We start from the raw sequence: 20,614 nt of genomic DNA on the forward strand, positions 1-20,614 counted from the left end.
ACTGGTAGATGTCAGTGTTGTAGCTGTACTGGAACAGCTTGGCTACAGGCACTGCTGGTTCTGGAGCACAAAACTTCACTACTACTACTTCAGTGTTGTCAGGGTCCATAGACTTTTTGGCACGATCTAACCAAATTGCAACAAAGTCCGGTGATGAGCGTGTTTAGCCGGGTGCTTCCCAGCGCTCGCAGCTTCAAGAAACACCGTACTCTCTACTGGGCCCCGACCTGGGAACTCGCTGCCAAGGCTGCACTTAGTCCTGTTTCCTGCATTGAGGAGCTCTGCTTGACCCTGTCCCCCACCCACCCCGATGTGACCCCCGAATGATTGAAATGTAAAAAACTTAATTGATAAAATAGACAGGAAGAAACTTTTCCCCTTGGTGGAGGGGTCAATGATGGGGGCATAGATTTATGGTAAGGGGCAAGAGGTTTAGAGCGGATGCGAGGAAAAATCTTTTATCCAGAGGGTGGTGGGAGTTTGGAACTCGCTACCTGAAAGGATGGTGAAGGCGGAGACCCTCATAACATGCAAGAACTATTGAGATGCGCCTCTGCAAACCCAGGGCATACAAGGATATGGGCCAAGTGCTGGAAAATGGGATTAGAATAAATTAGGCGGTTGTTTTTGACTGGCCAGATGAGATGGGCTGAAGGGCCTTTTTTTGTTCTGTATGACTCTTTGGCTCTATCATTCAGGATTTGAACCAGACCCAGCGCACTGTGGCACAGTGGTTAGCACTGCTGCCTCAGCGCCAGGACCCGGAATCAATTCCGGCCTTGGGCGACTGTGTGGAGTTTGCATGTTCTCCCCTTGTCTGCGTGGGTTTTCTCCTGGTGCTCCGGTTTCCTCACACAATCCAAAGAAAATGAAATGAAAATTGCTTATTGTCACGAGTAGGCTTCAATGAAGTTACTGTGAAAAGCCCCTAGTCGCTACATTCCGGCTCCTGTCCGGGGAGGCTGGTACGATGTGCAGGTTGGGTGGATTGGCCATGCTAAATTGCCCTTGGTGTCCAATGGTTAGGTGGAATAACAGGGATAAGATGGGGGAGTGGGCTGAGGTAGGGAGCCCTCCGGAGGTTCAGTGCAAACTCAATGGGCCAAATGGCCTCCGTCTGCAATTCTATGTCATTTAGCAATTAACTGTATGGTGTTACTTACCAAATTGTATCTTGAAAAGAAGACTGTTCTGAATGTTATTTCTTGCTCCTGCCCGCACTCTCTAACTTATCCTACTCATCTTTGAAATGGCACATTACATAACGACTACATTATAGATGAGAGTGAAGTGAGAAACATTTGCTTTCTAAGCCCCGAGCTTGTTATTTAATTGTCAAATGCTTTGAATGATTTAATATCTCTCACGCTTGGTGCAGTAGCATTCAGGAAAATAGTCTTGTATTTTCAGGTTGGTGCTGGTTGGCACTGGAAGTAGAGTGGCTAAAAAGGAGAGCATGCCCCCTTGTGCCTGGCAGGAGGTTGCCAGAGTTTCCTGGTGGTCTTCCCACAGACCTGTGGCCCCTCCTGATGCCAGCGGAACCTGGTTATAACCCGCATGGGTCTTACGAGGTAGGGGTATCCACTCCCCTGTGGAGCTTGCAGAATTCGAGCTTCCCCAATAAGGGGGAGGAACCCTTAACTAAGTCCATGTGCCTTTATATAAATAGAGTCGGCCAGTCAGGCACCAACGAGAGAACATCCAGTCAGGAACTCATAGAATCACAGAATCACAGAATTTACAGTGCAGAAGGAGGCTATTCGGCCCATCGAGTCTGCACCGATCCTTGGAAAGAGCACCCTACCTAAGCCCACACCTATCCCCGTAACCCAGTAACCCCACCTAACCTTTTAGGACACTAAGTGCAATTTATCATGGCCAATTCACCTAACCTGCACATCTTTGGATTGTGGGAGGAAACTGGAGCACCCAGGGGAAACCCACGCAGACACTGGGAGAACGTGCAGACTCCGCATAGTCACCCAAGCCGGAAGCGAACCTGGCACCCTGGAGCTGTGAAGCAACTGTGCTAACCACTGTACTGCTGTACCGTCCTAAACTGCTGGAGCTGAATATATAGCTAACATGTTAAATAAAAAAAGTTTTGTTTTTCTCTACAATTCGTTGTGGACTCCTTTTGTTGCCCCTTACAAAAGCATGTAAGTGGGTCAATTGGTTGACCTATGTGTAGCCACACCACTAAGACACCTACTGCTGGTAATATGTCAAGACATCCAGCTCCCCTCTCAGCATCCTTCCACTTCATATTGCCTCCTGCCTTCAAACCCACTGCCAAAAAGTCCAGCCCAAAGTTATTTTCTCAACTGATTTATTGCAGTTTTGTCAATATTTTTACAAAGGTATATCCACTATTGGGATCTGCACACCATGTTCTGCATCTTTTTTTTTAATTAAAAAAAAATTTAGATTACCCAATTATTTTTTCCAATTAAGGGGCAATTTAGCATGGCCAATCCACCTACTCTGCACATTTTTGGGTTGTGGGGGCGAAACCCCCGCAGACACGGGGAGAATGTGCAAACTCCACACGGACAGTGACCCAGAGCCGGGATCGATCCTGGGACCTCAGCGCCGTGAGGCAGCTGTGCTAACCACTAGGCCACCATGCTGCCCTTTCTGCATCTTTGAATGGATTTTTACTGTATCGGTTGTGAGATCTATTACAAATTGTCACGCTGCCTTAGTCACAGGTCCTGCAACACACACTGCCTGAGGTGCATGAATGATGGTGAAATAAGCTGAAAACATAAAGATCCCGCTGAGGAAAAGCATATATGGTGTGAGCTTGGTGCTTTCCTAGGGTCCCATTTGCTGTCGCTGATTCATGTCCATTTGCAATTACTTTACCTTTGCTGATATTCTCATGGGATTTGCAGAAAATGTGTGTAACTAACGCTTTTGTGGTGTAAACTAACTAGGTCACTATTTTGTATCATTTTTAAAAATTGTTATATATGTACATTTGAATATGTTCAGCTCACAAACCAGTAGCTCCCTGTCAAAGGTCATTAAATTTACAAAAGATGAACTATTTGGGGGTGGCATTAAGTGGAAGTGAGTTGTGGAAATATCATGTGATAATATCCCAATATGGTTTGCTGGGTAAATGTATCATGTGGTGTGGCATTAAGAAAGTCATGCCAGGGAGCTCGTAGGGTTTGGTCCTTGGTTACCACTGCGCTAGGTGATCCCACAAAGGGTGGTAACACAGTGAGTTTGAATCACAAACATTTACAACACGGAAAGAGACCATTCGGCCCATTGCGGATCTGTGCCTGCCGAGAGGCAGCAACCAGCCTAATCCCGCTCTCCAGATCTCGATCCGTAGCCCGGTAGCCCACAGCACTGCTGCCGCATATCCCAGTGCTTTTTAAATGTTATGAGGGTTACCGTCTCTACCGTCCACTGAGGAGGAGTTTTCTCATCTCTTACCTTGGGTGGGATCTTCTGGCCGTTCACGCTGGAGGGATCTTACACCCCTGCCAATGGCGCAGCCAACCGATGCCGGCGAGGAGTGCATTCAACGGGAAACCCTGTTGACAACAGCGGGAGCAGAAGTTTCCCCTACCGGTCACTGGCGAGCCACCCTCCGTTGGTGCAGAGCAGATCACGGTGGCGGTTCCGCTGTCAACTCAGGCGGGATAAGCGGGACATAGTCCCCCGAATTCACTGCCGGCTTTTCCCGCCTCATGCTTTGAAACTTCAGCAGAATAAATCCTGGAGGTGTGACCCACATCACCAGCAACCTTGGCCCCATTACAGAACGAAAAGGTACCCCTTCTAAAAGAAATCGAAAAACGGTCTCTCCCCATATGGAACCTCTCCAATGGAAGCCCCCACTGGCAGGGGGCCAGGCCAGGGCACTACCAGGGTGCTTCCTGGACATGACCTACTCCCCCCGGGGGCTGTACTTACCTGTACCCCTCTGCTCCAGCTGCCATTCCTGCCTGCCGAAAGCATGGACAGAAAATCCCCCGTAGTGAGTTCCACTTCTCCACCACCCGCTGGACAAAACGTGCATGAGTCGGAAGCATTCGCATCCCTGACTGAAAGACAGTCAACTGGATTTTTGTGGAGTTGGAAAGATTTCTCAGAACTTTCAAAATGACAAGCAGAGATGCAGAAGGCCTGACTCCATTTCCAACAGATCCCACTTTCACCAACAGGGGGAAGGAGCAGGACATTATTTGTAAAGGAGGGTAACCTAAAGTCGTCAGAAGCTTTTGAACTTGGTGTTGAGTTCAACAAACTCCATTTTGGCGGTTGCAAGGGCCTGAACCCACAATGCAGAAGTCACTCATTTATGGAGTAGAAATAGAGGCTCATGAAGGGAGGATAAGTTCTATTCAATTATCATGATCTGAAGTTTCAACAGAGTTTTGTTGTGAACATTTCCCTGAGGGTTGTTATTATAAATACTTGACTGAGTTTCAAAAAATACAATTGCCTCTACACAGATTCAGACTTCAGAGCTTGATTGACAGCTTAAATGGGCTATTAAAGGATTTTGGCTATGAACAGAAGTTTTTTTTAAGAGCTCAACCACTTACAATGTAAAAGCTTTGATGTTTTCATGAATGGGATTTTGGTTCACTAACAAGTACAGTGAAGGCTGAATTCGATTTTTAGAATTTTATTTTATTTCAGCACCACATGGCTCATGGTGAATATTGGGTGATGGGCAATGATTTGGCATGGGGGAGAAAATGCATGAGAGGCCATGGTGGAGGAGGGGAGGGAGAGTAGGGGTGACATGAAGTGACAGTTGGCATGGGGATATGAGGGGGCATGGGAGATGGGTGGTAGAGTAAGGCCATATGGGGGTAGTGGCAAGAGGGTGTAAAATCTTCTGAAAGAACTGGATGAAATCCCAAAGAACTGAGATGGGCCTTCTGGCCCACCCACCTCGGCACTTGCTTCTCTCCGTGGCCTGCTATGCTCTGCTTTCGGGGCCCGTGAGTCAATCCTACCCCAGAGCTGCCCACCCGAGTGAAAATCTTTCAATTTGGGTACATTTTACGTAGCAAGCCATGAAATTACCCAACTCTAATTACCTGCCTAGGTTTCGAAAATTCAGCCGAGTGTCTGGAAACAGTATGGATTTATTTGTGGATTAGACTCAGTCGGGACATTCCGCTCAACTTTGAACTGACTGATTGACTCTGAAGAGAGGCTTTGAACTAAGATGTCCTGAGTTATTTATTGAATATGGATGAACCCAACATCACTTACATTTCTCTTTTTTTAAAAAAACAAATTGCAAGATCATTGGACTGTTTTAAAATGAAGTAGAATTCTCTTTTTTATTGTGAAAAATTCAAGATTTACAAAAATGTTGCACTGCACTTAGAAATTAAGGAGTGCAGGAGAGGGGGAGGCAGAATCAGGAATGTGTGACCAGTACCAAACTTCCAGACCATAACTCTGAGTCTCGCCCAATCATTTCAGTGAATAGAGTGGGAAAGATACGGTCGGGATTTGGGTGACCCCAGCAGTACAAAATGGACACGACTGAATTAGCTACCATGGGCAATGGAATCAGGTGGTTATAAATTGGAACTGCTTGTAAATCAGAACTTGGTGTGGTTCAGACTGAGTGTAAATTGGGACTGGGTCTAAATCGGGACCGGGTCTAAATCGGGACTGGGTCTAAATCGGGACCGGGTCTAAATCGGGACTGGGTGTAAATCGGGACCGGGTCTAAATCGGGACCGGGTCTAAATCGGGACTGGGTCTAAATCGGGACTGGGTGTAAATCGGGACCGGGTCTAAATCGGGACTGGGTCTAAATCGGGACTGGGTCTAAATCGGGACTGGGTGTAAATCGGGACTGGGTGTAAATCGGGACTGGGTCTAAATCAGGACTGGGTGTAAATCGGGACCGGGTCTAAATCGGGACTGGGTGTAAATCGGGACTGGGTCTAAATCGGGACTGGGTGTAAATCGGGACCGGGTCTAAATCGGGACTGGGTCTAAATCGGGACTGGGTCTAAATCGGGACTGGGTCTAAATCGGGACTGGGTGTAAATCGGGACTGGGTCTAAATCGGGACTGGGTCTAAATCGGGACTGGGTGTAAATCGGGACTGGGTCTAAATCAGGACTGGGTGTAAATCGGGACTGGGTGTAAATCGGACAAGAGTTTTCTGCTTCACCTCATTCTAATTTCCACATCTTGCTTCTTCCCAGATAAGGTCCCTCATCTGTGCCCTGCTGCAGCTTCACTAGGACCTTGCCCCTCCTGCTGGTGCTCTCCCAATTAATCTGAATATCCTGCCACATCCCAGTGTGCATGCAGAATGAACGTAAAACTAAGAATATGGGTAGGGGGAGTGAATAAACACGGGACCTGTCCTGAACGTCTGCATCAAATAGAGGTATCCAACACAAAGAATCCAAGGGTTAGAGATGGAAAGGGACCTGGGTTCGATTCCCGGCTTGGGTCACTGTGCGGAGTCTGCACGTTCTCCCCCTGTTTGCGTGGGTTTCCTCCAGGTGCTCCGGTTTCCTCTCACAAGTCCCGAAAGACGTGCTTGTTAGGTGAATTGAACATTCTGAATTCTCCCTCAGTGTAACCGAACAGGCGCCGGAGTGTGGCGACCAGGGGGATTTTCACAGTACTTCATTGCGGTGTTAATGCAGGACTACTTGTGACACTAATGAAGATTATAATAATTATTATTATTAGAAAGAAAGAGTGAATGGAAGAGTGTGGAGAAGGTTGTTCAAAGATGTGCAGGTTAGGTGAATTGGCCATGCCAAATTACCACTTAGTGTCCGAAGATCAGGTGGGGTTACTGGGATACGACGGGGAGTGGGCTCGGGTAAGGTGCACCATCGGAGAGGCGTTGCAGACTTGATGGGCTGAATGGCCTCCTTCTGTACTGAAAGGATCCTATGATTCGATGAAGGTGAAATTAAATGCAAAGGTTCCAGATGTATGGAGTTGATATTGATTCGGCCAGAGTTCCTCGCAAGTTTTCGTCTCCTATTTGCATTAATTCATTCCCAATACTTTCTTAGCCTCTTCCAAGTGAATTTCTAATGAGAAAGAATGGGCTATGGAAGGTAAATCCATTGACTGGTTTTGGGGACACATGACTCACAAATACACAAGACAAGCAAATCGCCTGTTCCTTGATGCCTTTAATTGGATTTTATTTCTGTGTTATAACCTCCCCTCCCCCCCTCCACCCAAGTCCAGAATTTGACACATAACATCTTTTCCCCTGTGCACTGCCAAACATACATGGGTTGTTGCACGTTCAAACATACTTTGGATGGAGCCCAAGGTCAAGTAGCATCATCCTCGACTCCCAGAAAAGCAGCAGTGATATCTCAGAGTAAGTTTTTTGTGCCTTGCACTGTGTACTTAATACATTAACAATTATAATTTGCCATAAATTCTTTCAAGTTATTTGAGAGGGAATCATGACAAGCTAAAAACAATGTTTAGATTAGCCGCTGAGAATCAGAAGTTGAAATCGGGACCAGGTTTTCTGAATGAGTAATTACTTACAAATAACCAGAGACATATTTATTTTACCCTTGCCAACACCATTGTAGACTAGATTAATGTCGATAAATACATAATTTCTGATCAAAACTCTAGTTTCCCATCCATCCCAGAATCACATTCTTAAAGTAATCCAATCCACATTAAACTCCAAACGCTGTGCTTTGGCCAAAAAAACCCCAATATTAATGATTATCGGCTATCTTTAAACCTCAGCACAAAGTAATTCATTTTCTTATGCTTTCCACAATCAGCAGACCTGTCATTGTGAGGTTTCATCTCATTCAACCTCTGTTTCCAGCCACTCTCTGTTCTGAGAATGGTACCAGAAGTTTGTGGCTAAGTTATTTTGTAATTACAGCCTGTTTTGTACACAAATAATTACATAGAATGTAGAGTGGGTGAAAAAGAACATGGAGGCAGTCACCACCACCTAGAAGAGTGAGAGAGGAGCAGCAGGGTCATTAACAGCGAGAGGCCAGTGCCCCGCCCATGAGGTCGCTACTGTGTTCTATGAATCCCAGGGAGAGAGATCCTGTGGGAAGGAGTAATACGGACTGTTAGGAGTGTGTGAGCTTGTAAATCCTTGGCCTGGTCTCCAGTCATCCTGGACCCCTTTGCCACTGGACCTAGGCTTTGCTCCGTCAAGCCCGCGTGGTAGCTGGGATGCAATAGTCACCGCACATTAAAAGAACTCACACGGGCATCTTCCACCCTTCCAGATGAAGTCTCAGACAATCGATGGCCTGAGTCCCAATGGGCAACAAGCTGGTCCTCCATGGCGATGTCAACGCCTGAGTTGAAAAGGACACAGATGTGTAATCGGCATGGAGTGGATAGAGAAACACTAACGGTACCCAGCTCCTGACAAAATGCCAAGAGCATCCCCTTTGTCATAACGTACATCTTGTTCCATCAGAGAGGCAAGTACAAGGCCTCGTGACAACACCCTCGCTCCAAGTGGTGACACCTGCTCGACGATGTCATCTTCCAAGTGCAGAATCACAAGGACGTGCAGATCATTTGCATCCTGACAGGAGCTGACAGCTGCTGGATGGACTACTGTCTAATCTGCTCTGCGATCAACATCAAGGTAGACCCAAAGCAGCGATGGCATCAGAAACAATTCCACAGGAAAATCAACCCTGAGGCATTCAAAGACCCTGATAGGAGAGCCCAATTCAGCCAGCAACTCACTGCCAACCTGACAACCCACAGTGACCCAGAGACGCAGAGTGTTCACAGCACCTGGACTGTCCTCAAGGTCTCCATAATCAGCATCTGCAAAGCGACGTTTGGTCATTCATCCAGGACACACCAAGACTGATTCAATGACAACAATCAGGAGATCTAGAAGCTATTAAGCAGCAAGCGCAAGGCTTTGCTAAACCTGAAACAGCAAACCCAACTCGAGAGCAAGAAAGCAGCCCTCAAATGGCTGAAGGCCGAGATGGAGTAAGCGCAGGAGATCCAGCAGTTAGCTGACAATCATGATACACAAGTTTTATTTCAAGACCACCTACGGCCCAACACCCCACTGCTGACCAAGAATGGAGAGGTGCTCATCAAGAACAGAAAAGCGGTCAGCACCCACTGGAAGGAACACTTTGAAGACTCCCTTAACAGAGACTTTGTCTTCAATGTGAGTGTCCTCAATAACTATAAAGAAATTTGCCTGCTGTCAGCTGCAAGGAAAGTCATTGCAAGAGTCCCCTTTAATCAACTTCTCCCTGTGGGAGCTCCTTCCAGGGTTCCAATGTGGATCCTGTCTACTAAAGGGCACAATGGACATGGTCTTCATTGCACAGCAATTACAAGAGAAATGCAGGGAGCAGCACCACCCATTGTTCATGGCCTTCTTTGACCTTGCAAAGGCCTTCGACACTGACAACCACAAGGGATTATGGAGTTCCTCCTCTGTTGCAGCTGCCTCTAAAGGTTTGTCACCATCCTCCGCCTGCTTCATGATGACATGCAAGCTGTGATCCTGACCAATGGATCCACCACAGACCCAATTCACATCAGACTGGGGACAATCAAGGCTGTGTCATCGTACTGACGGTCTTCTCAATCTTCCTTGCTGAAGTGCTCCATCTCGCCCTCAGCAAGGTCCCCACAGGAGTGGGCTAAACTACAGAACAAACAATGTATCTATTCAACCTCTGCAGACAACAGGCCAGAACCACGGTCATCCCATCCTCTGTCATTGAATTACAGTATCTAGACGATGCTTGCCTCCACACACACTCAGTGACCAATCTACAAGCTATCGTCAAGACCTTCAATGAGGTGTATGAGAGCATGGACCTTACACTAAACATCTGTAAGACAAAGGCCCTTTACCAGCCTGCTCCCACCACATAGCACTGCCCTCTGGTTATCAAAATTCCCGACCTGGCCTAGGACTACGTGGATCACTTTTCATACCTTGGGTGTCTACAGTCAACAAGGGCAGACATCGACGGTGAGGTTCAACACCGCCTTCAATGTGCCAGCGTAGCCTTCGATCACCTGAGGAAGAAAGTGTTTGAAGACCAGGACATCAGACATGGCACCAAGATTAAGGTCTACAGAGCAGTAGTGATACCCGCCCTCCTATATGGTTCAGAGACATGGACTGTGTACAGCAGAGACCTCAAAATCCTGGAGAAGTACCACCAGCTGCCTCCTGAATATCCTACAAATCCATTGGCAGGTAGGCTCACCAGCATCAGGCCAACATCCCCAGCATCAAAGCATTGACCATGCTCCATCAGCTTCGCTGGGTGGGCCACATCGTCCGTATGCCTGACACGAGATCCCTGAAACGAATACACCATATGAAGCTTTGACATGGCAAACGAGCCCCAGCAGGACAGAGGGAACGCTTCAAGTCACCCTCAAAGCCACCTTGGAAGAGTGAAACATCCCACTGACACCTAAGAATCCCTGGCTCAAGACTGTCTGAAGTGGGGGATAAGCATCTGGGAAGGAGCCGAACACCTCGAGTTTCATCACTGAGAGAAAGCTAAAGCCAAGTGTCGACAGCAAAAGGTGCGCATGGCAACCTGGACACACTACCAACCTGCTCCTCAAATCACCATCTGCCCTGCCTGTGGCAGACACTATGGCCGGAATTTTCTGGCAGTGCATACCGACAGGATCGTCCGGTGCTGCCGAGGGCACATTCCCGCCATGGGTTTCCTGGGGATGAGGCGTGCGTTCAAGGCAAATCTCATTGACAATGACGGGACTGGAAGATCCCACCGCTGGCCAATGATGGGCAGCCGCTGCCGTCATGAAACAGATGGTAGGTTACGCAGAAAATCGCACCCCATAGGTCACACATTGGACTGCTCAATCACCTGAGAACTCAGTTTTAGTGTGGAAGCAAGACACTCTCAACTCCGAGGGACTGCCCAAGAAGGAGAAGAATGTACAGGTCACTCAGCTCAACTGGTCACTGCGAGCATTTTTACTTCACATATACTCACACTCTACTTTATCAAACTCTATCTCCAGACAATCTTCAATTCATTTCCCCTTTCTCTATTTATCTAACTTATCTAAGGAGATTGTCATCGACTTCAGGAAGGGTAGTGGAGAATATGCCCCTGTCTACATCAATGGGAATGAAGTAGAAAGGGTCGAGAGCTTCAAGGTTTTGGGTGTACAGATCACCAACAGCCTGTCCTGGTCCCCCCATGCCGACACTATAGTTAAGAAAGCCCTCCAACGTCTCTGCTTTCTCAGAAGACTAAGGAAATTTGGCATGTCAGCTACGACCCTCACCAACTTCTACAGATGCACCATAGAAAGCATTCTTTCCGGTTGTATTGTAGCTTGGTATGGAGCCTGCTCTGCCCAAGACCGCTGGAAACTACAAAAGGTTGTGAATTTAGCTCAATCCATCATGCAAACCAGCCTCCTATCCATTGACTCTATCTATAATTCCCGCTGCCTCGGAAAGACAGCCAGCATAATTAAGGACCCCATGCGCCTCGGACATACTCTCTTCCACTTTCTTCCGTCAGGAAAAAGACACCAAAGTTTGAAGTCACGTACCAACCGACTCAAGAACAGCTTCTTCCCTACTGCCATCAGACTTTTGAATGGACCTACCTCGTATTAAGTTGATCTTTTCTCTACACCTTGCGATAACTGCAACATTATATTCTGCAGTCTCTCTTTCCTTCCCTGTGTACGGTATGCATTGTTTGTACAGCATGCAAGAAACAATACTTTTCATAGTATACTAATACATGTGACAATAAATCAAATCAAATCAAAAATCAAACACTTCCCTTAAACATGTATGTGCTATTTGTCTCAACTATTCAATGGGCATTATATATGCATTATACATTCTCACCACTCTTGGAGTAGCCCCTGAATTCTTAATTTGTTTTATTTGTGACCATCTTATATCGATGACTCATAATTTTGAACTTACCATGAATGGAAACATCTTCTCCATGTCTACCCTATTAAGTTCTTTCATAATTTTAAAGTTATATCACCCACTCAGCTCTCTCTCTTCCTCCAGAAAGACTCCGATTTTCCTGATGGTTCTGACTTTGCAATTCATCCTTGTAAATTCTGCATCCTTTTTCCGCAATTTGGAAAGCCAAATAGTTACATACAAACATAAAAAATAGGAGCAGGAGGAGGCCATTTGGCCCTTCGAGCCTGCACCGCCATTTATTGTGATCATGACCGATCATCCACCTGATCCCACTTTCCCCCGCATTTCCTTCGATCTCCGTGAGGTCCCAGGTTCGATTCCTGGCTTGGTTTACTGTCTGTGCGGAGTCTCCACGTTCTCCCTGTGTCTGCGTGGGTTTCCTCCGGGTGCTCCAGTTTCCTTTTATAAGTCCTGAAAGACGTGCTGTTAGGTGAATTGGACATTCTGAGTTCTCCTTCTGTGTACCCGAACAGGTGTTGGAGTGTGGCGATGACGGGCTTTTCACAGTAACTTCATTGCAGTTAATGTAAGTCTAATTGTGAAAATAAGAAAGGTTATTATATCTAACTCCTTCTTGAAAACATAATGTTTTGGCCTCAACTGTTTTCTGTGGTAGTGAATGGCACATACTCACCACTCTCTGGGTGAAGAAATCTTTCCTCATCTCAGTTCTAAATGGTTTACCCCTTATCTTCAGACAGTAACACCCCCCCCCACCCCTCATGTTCTGGACTCCCCCATCATCAGGAACATCCTTCCTGGGGGATGCAAAGTGTGATTCCGTTGTGGTGTAACTGCAGCACATTGTGTGCACTAATTTAGTAGGTAATGCAAATTACGCACATTCATTCAGCACTTCACCAAACATGAAGGTCACATTTTTGTTTGGAGCGATATTTATTCCGCAGCAAAGAGTTGGTGCATTATTTATATGTTAACAGTATTCTATTTTTTTAAGAAATATCAGAGAATTTAACAGAAATCACTGTTGAAATCATGGCAGCTGGTTTACACAATAACTTGTATTACATGTCAACATCACATTGCAATTGCAACCTTCCACCATTGGTGGTGATAGAGCATCTCAGTTAGCATTTAGTAACTCCTTGTCTGGCACTGCAGAGTGAGCTGCAACCTTGGGCTAACTCTCTTCCCTAATGTTTTACTGCATAACTCTCAATAACTGTACAAAACTAAGGACTGAATAAATGGCTTTAGAAAGGAGATTGAATTCCATCTGTACATTCTGTTCCAATTCTCTCCTGCCTTCCAATGTCACTTCACCTCAAGACGATACTTGAGTCACCCAATGAATGAGATTAGCGGGATTATTTACCTTTGTTAAGATATCTAGCGAGGAATGGGTGATTGGAAATATGGAAGGAAGGAAGAAAGGAAATATGGAAGGAAGGAAATATGGAGCTGGATTCTCCGACCCCCGCTGGGTCGGGAATCGCGCCGCGCCGGCCGGCGGCCCCCCTCCCCCAGCGATTCTCCGGCCCACGATGGGCTGAAGTCCCGCTGCTGTAATGCCTGTCCCGCCAGCGTGAATCAAACCACCTCCCTTACCGGCGGGAGCACGCGGTGCGGGTGGGCTCCGGGGTCCTGGGGGTTCTGGCCCCGGGGGGTGCCCCCACAGTGGCCTGGCCGGTGATCGGGGCCCACCGATCCATGGGCGGGACTGTGCCGTGGGGGCACTCTTTTCCTTCCGCACTGGCCATAGCCTTCACGATGGCCAACGCGGAAGTGACCCCCTCCCCATCGCATGCGCGGGTATGACGTCAGCAGCCACTGACGCTCCTGCGCATGCGCTGACTTCCGCCGGCCGGCGAAGTCCCTTCGGCCCCGGCTGGCGTGGCGCCAAAGGCCTTCCGCGCTAGCCGGCGGGATGGGAACCACTCTGGCGCAGGCCTAGCCCCTCAAGGTTAGGGCTTGGCCCCTGAAGGTGCGGAGAAATCCGCACCTTTGGGGTGGCCCGACGCCGGAGTGGTTCACGCCACTCCATCGCGCCGGGACCCCCCGCCCCGCCGGGTAGGGGAGAATCCAGCCCATGGAAGGAAAGAAGGAAATATGGAAGAGAGGGAGGGAGGAAGGGAAGGATATCTGTTGGACATCAACCTGGTGTTTTAAGGCATCCCAGTCCAATCGGCATCTCCACATCATATTTTTAAAAAAGCATTACTAATGAAAATAGATATGCGGCTTGAATTGTTTTCCCAGTTTTTGTGCAGAATGCAAGTCAGACCTTTACCGGGCTTCCAAAATGCACACCTGACTCAATGGGTGAGTTTCCTGGGCAGCATGGTGGCACAGTGGTTAGCATTGCTGCCTCACGGCGCTGAGGTCCCAGGTTCAATCCCAACTCTGGGTCACTGTCCGTGTGGGGTTTGCACATTCTCTCCGTGTTTGCGTGGGTTTCACCCCCACAACCCAAAGATGTGCAGGGTAGGTGGATTGGCCACGCTAAATTGCCCCTTAATTGGAAAAAATAATTGGGTACTCTAAATTTTTAAAAATTAAATTAAAATGAGTGAGCTTTCCCAGGAATTCTGTTTTTGCGGGCGGTGTTCAGGTTTGCCATGCAGTTTGCAAACCATAGAATGTTGGAGAAGGGCGGGTGGGTTTGTTATAAGGCCCGCCCTTGGGAGGTGGTTTGTTAAAAGGCTCGCCCTTGGTTCTCAGAGGCAGCTGCCCAGTTCCCCAACATTATTTAAAGACCCCATAAACCCTACCTTGCGCTCCCCTCACAACCCTTGCTGCCCCCATGCTCCCTCCATATCATCCCCCCCCCCCCATAAATTCTCCAGAGCCACTCACCCAGTATCCACACTATACAGTCCTCAGGATCCATGCAATAGCAATGGGAATTCTTTTAAACGCAGGTTTAAAATAATTAAGCTCTCGTTCAAAAAGGCACATTGATCCTGCAAAAAAAAAAAAAAAAATTGTACGCTGGTAGAGAAAAACATAACCTCTTAAGTGGCCATAAGTTGCGTAAACAAACAAGCAAGAACTCGGAAAGCCCATCAAAGGCAGAATATGGTTATTGCAACCTCTTTAAACTATCAATCATTCCTCTGAGCACCAACTGAGCTCAGCCATTTGCAGCTTTTCTTCAGTCATGAATTGATAATGACCTCAGCAATCAAACAAATCATTACAGCTGCAAGACCTTGAAATTAAAAGATCAGATGTTGATATATTTCCACTTCAAAGCAGATTTCTTGTCACTCAATGGAGGGGAGGAGGGGCTTGGAGGATGTCCAGGTCAGAAATGTTCTTTTAACATTCAACAGCAAGCAAAGTTTTCTTTCAAAATTTAGAGCTCTCTATGCATTTAAATCATAGAACTAAACATGGCAGGAGGGCTTACCAACACATTGTTCCACATTTTCTGATGTATGATCGTATTTTTGTCCACGGAAAGAAATACTATAATGCATATCAACACATACAATGCTGGTCAATGCATTGGTTAACATAGCTGTGCAAGACTGAGCCATATGATAAATAATGGCATGATAGTTATATGCATATTACAATACAGCATCTAGTAGTGACATTAGAGGAGGTAAACATTTCACATATATCTGTCTGAATTTTCGCGACTTCTCAACAGGCTTTCTGTAGCAATCACAAACTCTACAAGGTGGTGTGATTTGAAATGAAAATGAAAATCGCTTATTGTCACAAGTAGGCTTCAAATGAAGTTACTGTGAAAAGTCCCTCGTTGCCACATTCCGGCGCCTGTTCGGGGGGGCTTGGACGGGAATTGAACCCACGCTGCTGGCCTGCATTGTTCTGCTTTAAAAGCCAGCAATTTAGCCCTGTGCTAAACCAGCCCCAGATTTTGTTTGGGGCTTCCAAAACGTGCACCAGCTCATGCAAACAGTTTGTGGGATCAAATGCAATTTCCCTGCGTTGTCCACAATGGGGTGAGGTGTGTGTGTGCATTTTGCCTCCAATGCCTTCCAGAACTGTGAAAAGGCCAGACGGGAATGTTGTGGAGTTGGATGGGCAGAGAAAAATAGCTTTTTACATCAAAGAAAAACCATGTTTTGCATTTGGCAAGCTGATTCCCACGCCCAGGAGGAGATGGGAATCCAGCCTGCGGAGAGAATCTTTATGAGCATAGAAAACCCGGGAACGAGAGAGAGGGAGAGAACGTGGAGAGAGAAGAGAGGCAGAAAATTAAGTGATGAGAGGGTATGAACAATTAGAGGAACAGTTAACAAAGAGACAGTTGGAGAAATCTTTAAAGTAGCTAAATTTGCTTCTTTTCAGCCATTTCTCCATGTTTTCAGAAATCCCCCAGTGAAAACTGGAGTTCAGGAGAACCCTATGGAGATAACTGAATTGCGTAGCTGCGCATGGTAACAATACAATTCTAGGTCAGAATGAAGATGATTAATTATTTCCCCAATAGGTGGACATTACAGTAATGAGCGAGACTGATTTTATATACATAATTTATATTATGTGACTCCCCTCCACTGAGGAAATCAACCTACTTTTATGAGGAGAAGTTGCTGTAGTTTGGGCCATGAGCCAATAGGCTTTTAGTTGTAACATACACTCTTGGTGGCACGGTGATGCAGTGGTTAGCACCGCTGCCTCACGGCGCCGAGGATCCGGGTTCGATCCCGGCTCCGGGCCACTGTCCATGTGGAGTTTGCACAGTCTGCCCGTGTCTGCGTGGGTCTCACCCCCACAACCCAAAGACCTGCAGGGTGGGTGGATTGGCCATGCTAAATTACCCCTTAATTGGGTAAAAAACATATACACTTGTTGCAAGCCCCATCATAAGTTTCACCATGCTTCCAACCTATTGCTGACACAGTGGTGTCACTAGAGACACTGTGGTTACCTGCATGAGCAATACCACAGGAGATCAGCTGATGAGAGTGCAAATACCATTCTGATCAGCGTTTGGGTCCAATATTTTTACCAGTCAATCTGGGTGTTAGATTGCTCTGCGATGCCCTCAGTCAGTTGATTCTAGTCAAGCAAATTAAGAAAGCCACAGAGATAAGAAATTGGGCAATTATTTACTTATTCAAACAATATCTACTGTATTTCTGATGGAGGAACACCAGTGGGAATGAGGAAAAAAAATAATTGCCCAGAAATCGGGAGCACAAAAAATATATATCAGGCCCAACTAAATCTGAAAGAGAAAAATTCCATTTGGTACAAATCACTGTGGAAAACATAACTGTGTTATATAGATATAGATATAGAACAATACAGCACAGAACAGGCCCTTCGGCCCTCGATGTTGTGCCGAGCAATGATCACCCTACTCAAGTCAACGTATCCACCCTATACCAGTAACCCAACAACCCCCCACCCCCATTAACCTTATTTTTTAGGACACTAAGGGCAATTTAGCATAGCCAATCCACCTAACCCGCACATCTTTGGACTGTGGAAGGAAACCGGAGCACCCGGAGGAAACCCACGCACACACGGGGAGGACGTGCAGACTCCGCACAGACAGTGACCCAGCCGGGAATCGAACCTGGGACCCTGGAGCTGTGAAGCATTTATGCTAACCACCATGCTACCGTGCTGCAGTAATGACAGATCTGGAGACTGCTGAATGCAGAGAAACACTTTATCCACTGGATACTGTACTCAAATGCATCCGAACACATTGAAATGAATCATAGAATCATAGAATTTACAGTGCAGAAGGAGATCATTCAAGAGCACCCCACTTAAGCTCACACCTCTACCCTATCCCGTAACCCAGTAACCCCACCTAACCTAAGGGCAATTTAGCATGGCCAATCCACCGAACCCTGCACATCTTTGGACTATGGGAGGAAACCGGAGCACCCGGAGGAACCCCACGCAGACACGGGGAGAACGTGCAGACTCCGCACATACAGTGACCCAAGCAGCGAATAGAACCTGGGACCTGGAGCTGTGAAGCAACTGTGCTAACCACTATGCTACCGTGCTTCCCCAATGCTGGTCAATTGAATGATCACTTACCTCTTCAGAACAAAGTGCAATCATTAATCATTGCATTAAAACATATTTGAATTATTATATAGCATCGAATTATGAGATGTGAATTTGGCAACACCTTTTAAGTTTCCCTGTCAAAATGTTCCCCATCCTGCAACAGGCTTCCTCGAAGGTTCATGAACTAACTGACTTGACGTCTTTCACACAGTCTTCAGGAACCACCCACCCTCGCTGATGATCTGAATCTCAGGGGAAATTTGACATTGAAGCAGATATTTTAAAAGGCTGAAGTGCATATTGGGTCACAAGTTTTCTTTAGCCAGTCAAAATGATGGGCAACAGCAATGGGCTGGGAAATTTAAATTTATGCATTTATTTCAACACCTTAAATGGGTCTGCCTCGCATCTAGTTGATTGAATCCCCCTTTTTGAATACAGGAATCATGATAGCTCTTTGCCCGTCTTCTGGCACTCTTCCTTGCCTGAATGTTTGTTTGTAAATATGTAATAGCGCTTCTGTTATTGATTCCCTAGCTTCTTTTAGTATGTGTGATTTTACCCTCTCTTAGTTTGATCAATCATCTCCAGATACTCACCTGGGGAAGAGCTGTGAGATAATAAGTGATCTGAACCAGGCAGGTTAGAAACTAAACAGGAAGTTTAGGAGGTCTTCAAAGAGGTCACGGTTCAAGGACAGAGTGACTGAATGCATTACTTTGAGTGGGAAAGGAAGGACATCTAAAGCGCGAATGATTCAACATGCGGTACTTCAAGTGAATCCGAGGAGGGTTATGGAAAATGTCAGGAGAGTGAACAGAATACAAAGAGAAGTATGGTAAAAGAAAATAAGAAGGGGAAAAGAGAGTGCATGTGAATAAAGTTGCAGTTAACGAGGGAACACTAAAGTCTCTCAGATAATAAGATTCAGGGGGATAATAAGCAGACCAGTAAAATGGGCAGACACGTGAAAGATAAAATTTAATCCTGAGAAGTGATAACTGTTGCATTTTGGAAGAAACAATGAGAATAGGTGATGCAAACTAACAGGACCATTTTTAATTAGGTGCTGGAACAGCGAGATCTGGGGCATGGGGGTGTCACATATACAAGAAAATAATCAAAATCAGTGCTCTTCATTTTATGAATAGCTTATCAGAGAATATAATTTTGCACAAGATGTGTGCGCCTACCCATTGTTGTGCAGATTGTGTCTTGAATGCTGTCAATACTTAAACCCTGCGAAAATTAGTATTTGCCATTTAAACTGAAGATAACAGAGCTGATTTTGGAATGAAGGGTTCCAAGCTGCCTCGGACCGATTGCCATTTTGTCTGTGTGTGGGCCGGGTGGTCTACAGCTGTTGTAGTCGACCTCCCGCATCCTGAGGCAGCCTCCTGTCCAGCATTTGGGACAGAGAGGTATTGGGATCTCGGTTGAACATATCCTCCCAGCTGACCAGCACCAGAATTACAGACACATTGGAGACATGTTTAGGGACAGTTTACAATACAGCTGAAGTTTATTCTCAATCATTTTTCAGACTAGAGGCAGATACACAGTGGTATTCCGCTTGGCTCAGTTTTTCCACCACTGTTGCTTTCGGTATCACAGAATCATAGAATTTACAGTGCAGAAGGAGGCCACTCAGCCCATCGAGTCTGCACCAGCCCTTGGAAAGAGCACCCTACCCAAGCCTACACCTCCACTCTACTCCCGTAACCTAGTAACCACACCTAACCTTTTTGGACACTAAGGAAAATTTAGCATGGCCAATCCGCCTGACCTGCACATCTTTGGACTGTGGGAGGAAACCGGAGCACCCGGAGGAAACGCACACACACACGGGGAGAACATGCAGACTCCGCACAGACAGTGACCCAAGCCAGGAATCAAACCTGGGGGCCCTGGAACGGTGAAGCAACTGTGCTAACCACTGTGCTACCATACTGCCCTAGTTAATGATTTGGAATTGACAGTAATGGGTCGTGTTTTTGAAATTTGCAGATGACATGAAACTCTGAGGTGCAGTAAACAGTGAGGACAATAGGAACAGATTTCAGCTGCACACGGACAAACCGCTGAAATGGGGCCCATGTAGGATGAAATTTAATGCAGGAAAGAGCCAGAGGGGAAATCAGAGCATGCAGGATTGGGTAAATTGCTGCCCCCTGCATGATATATTTCCACAATTTGCCACAACCCCGGGAAAATGGGGGTACAACGAGGATAAAGAGAATATTGTATGAGGAATTGTGTGTGTAGACACTGGGAGCTAGGTCCAGACAAAATGTGACATTACTAAGTCTCAAGAGTCAGATTCAATTTTGCACACCAGAAACTATTTTGACAGAAGGAAAATAAAATGTTAAACCCCGTAATAAACTCTCAAATAAAAGCAAAATCCTGCGAATGCTGGAAATCTGGCCCCCACCCCCACTCTTTCACAGCACCAAATGTCATTTGTTTTTCCGTTTCGCTTTCACTGAGGACTGACCTTTTTATTAACACATTCTGCTATCTTACCTTTATGCTATTATTAACACTTCCTATATGCTCCCATTAACACTACCTTTTTCTTGTGTCCATGTCATCTGTTCAGTCTGCCCTTACCTCCCACCTATCCCTAACCTTCTATTCTGTCCCACCTCCTCCGCACCC

General features: G+C 46.4%; 1 protein-coding gene across 5 annotated transcripts in view; it reads left to right on the plus strand.

Moving 5' to 3' along the window:
- Positions 1-20,614, plus strand: part of epha8 (eph receptor A8) — a 711,779-nt gene that overhangs the window by 109,336 nt on the left and 581,829 nt on the right. The window lies entirely within an intron of this gene.

This window comes from Scyliorhinus canicula, chromosome 16 (assembly GCF_902713615.1).
Source record: "Scyliorhinus canicula chromosome 16, sScyCan1.1, whole genome shotgun sequence".
NCBI classification, from domain to species: Eukaryota; Metazoa; Chordata; class Chondrichthyes; order Carcharhiniformes; family Scyliorhinidae; genus Scyliorhinus; species Scyliorhinus canicula.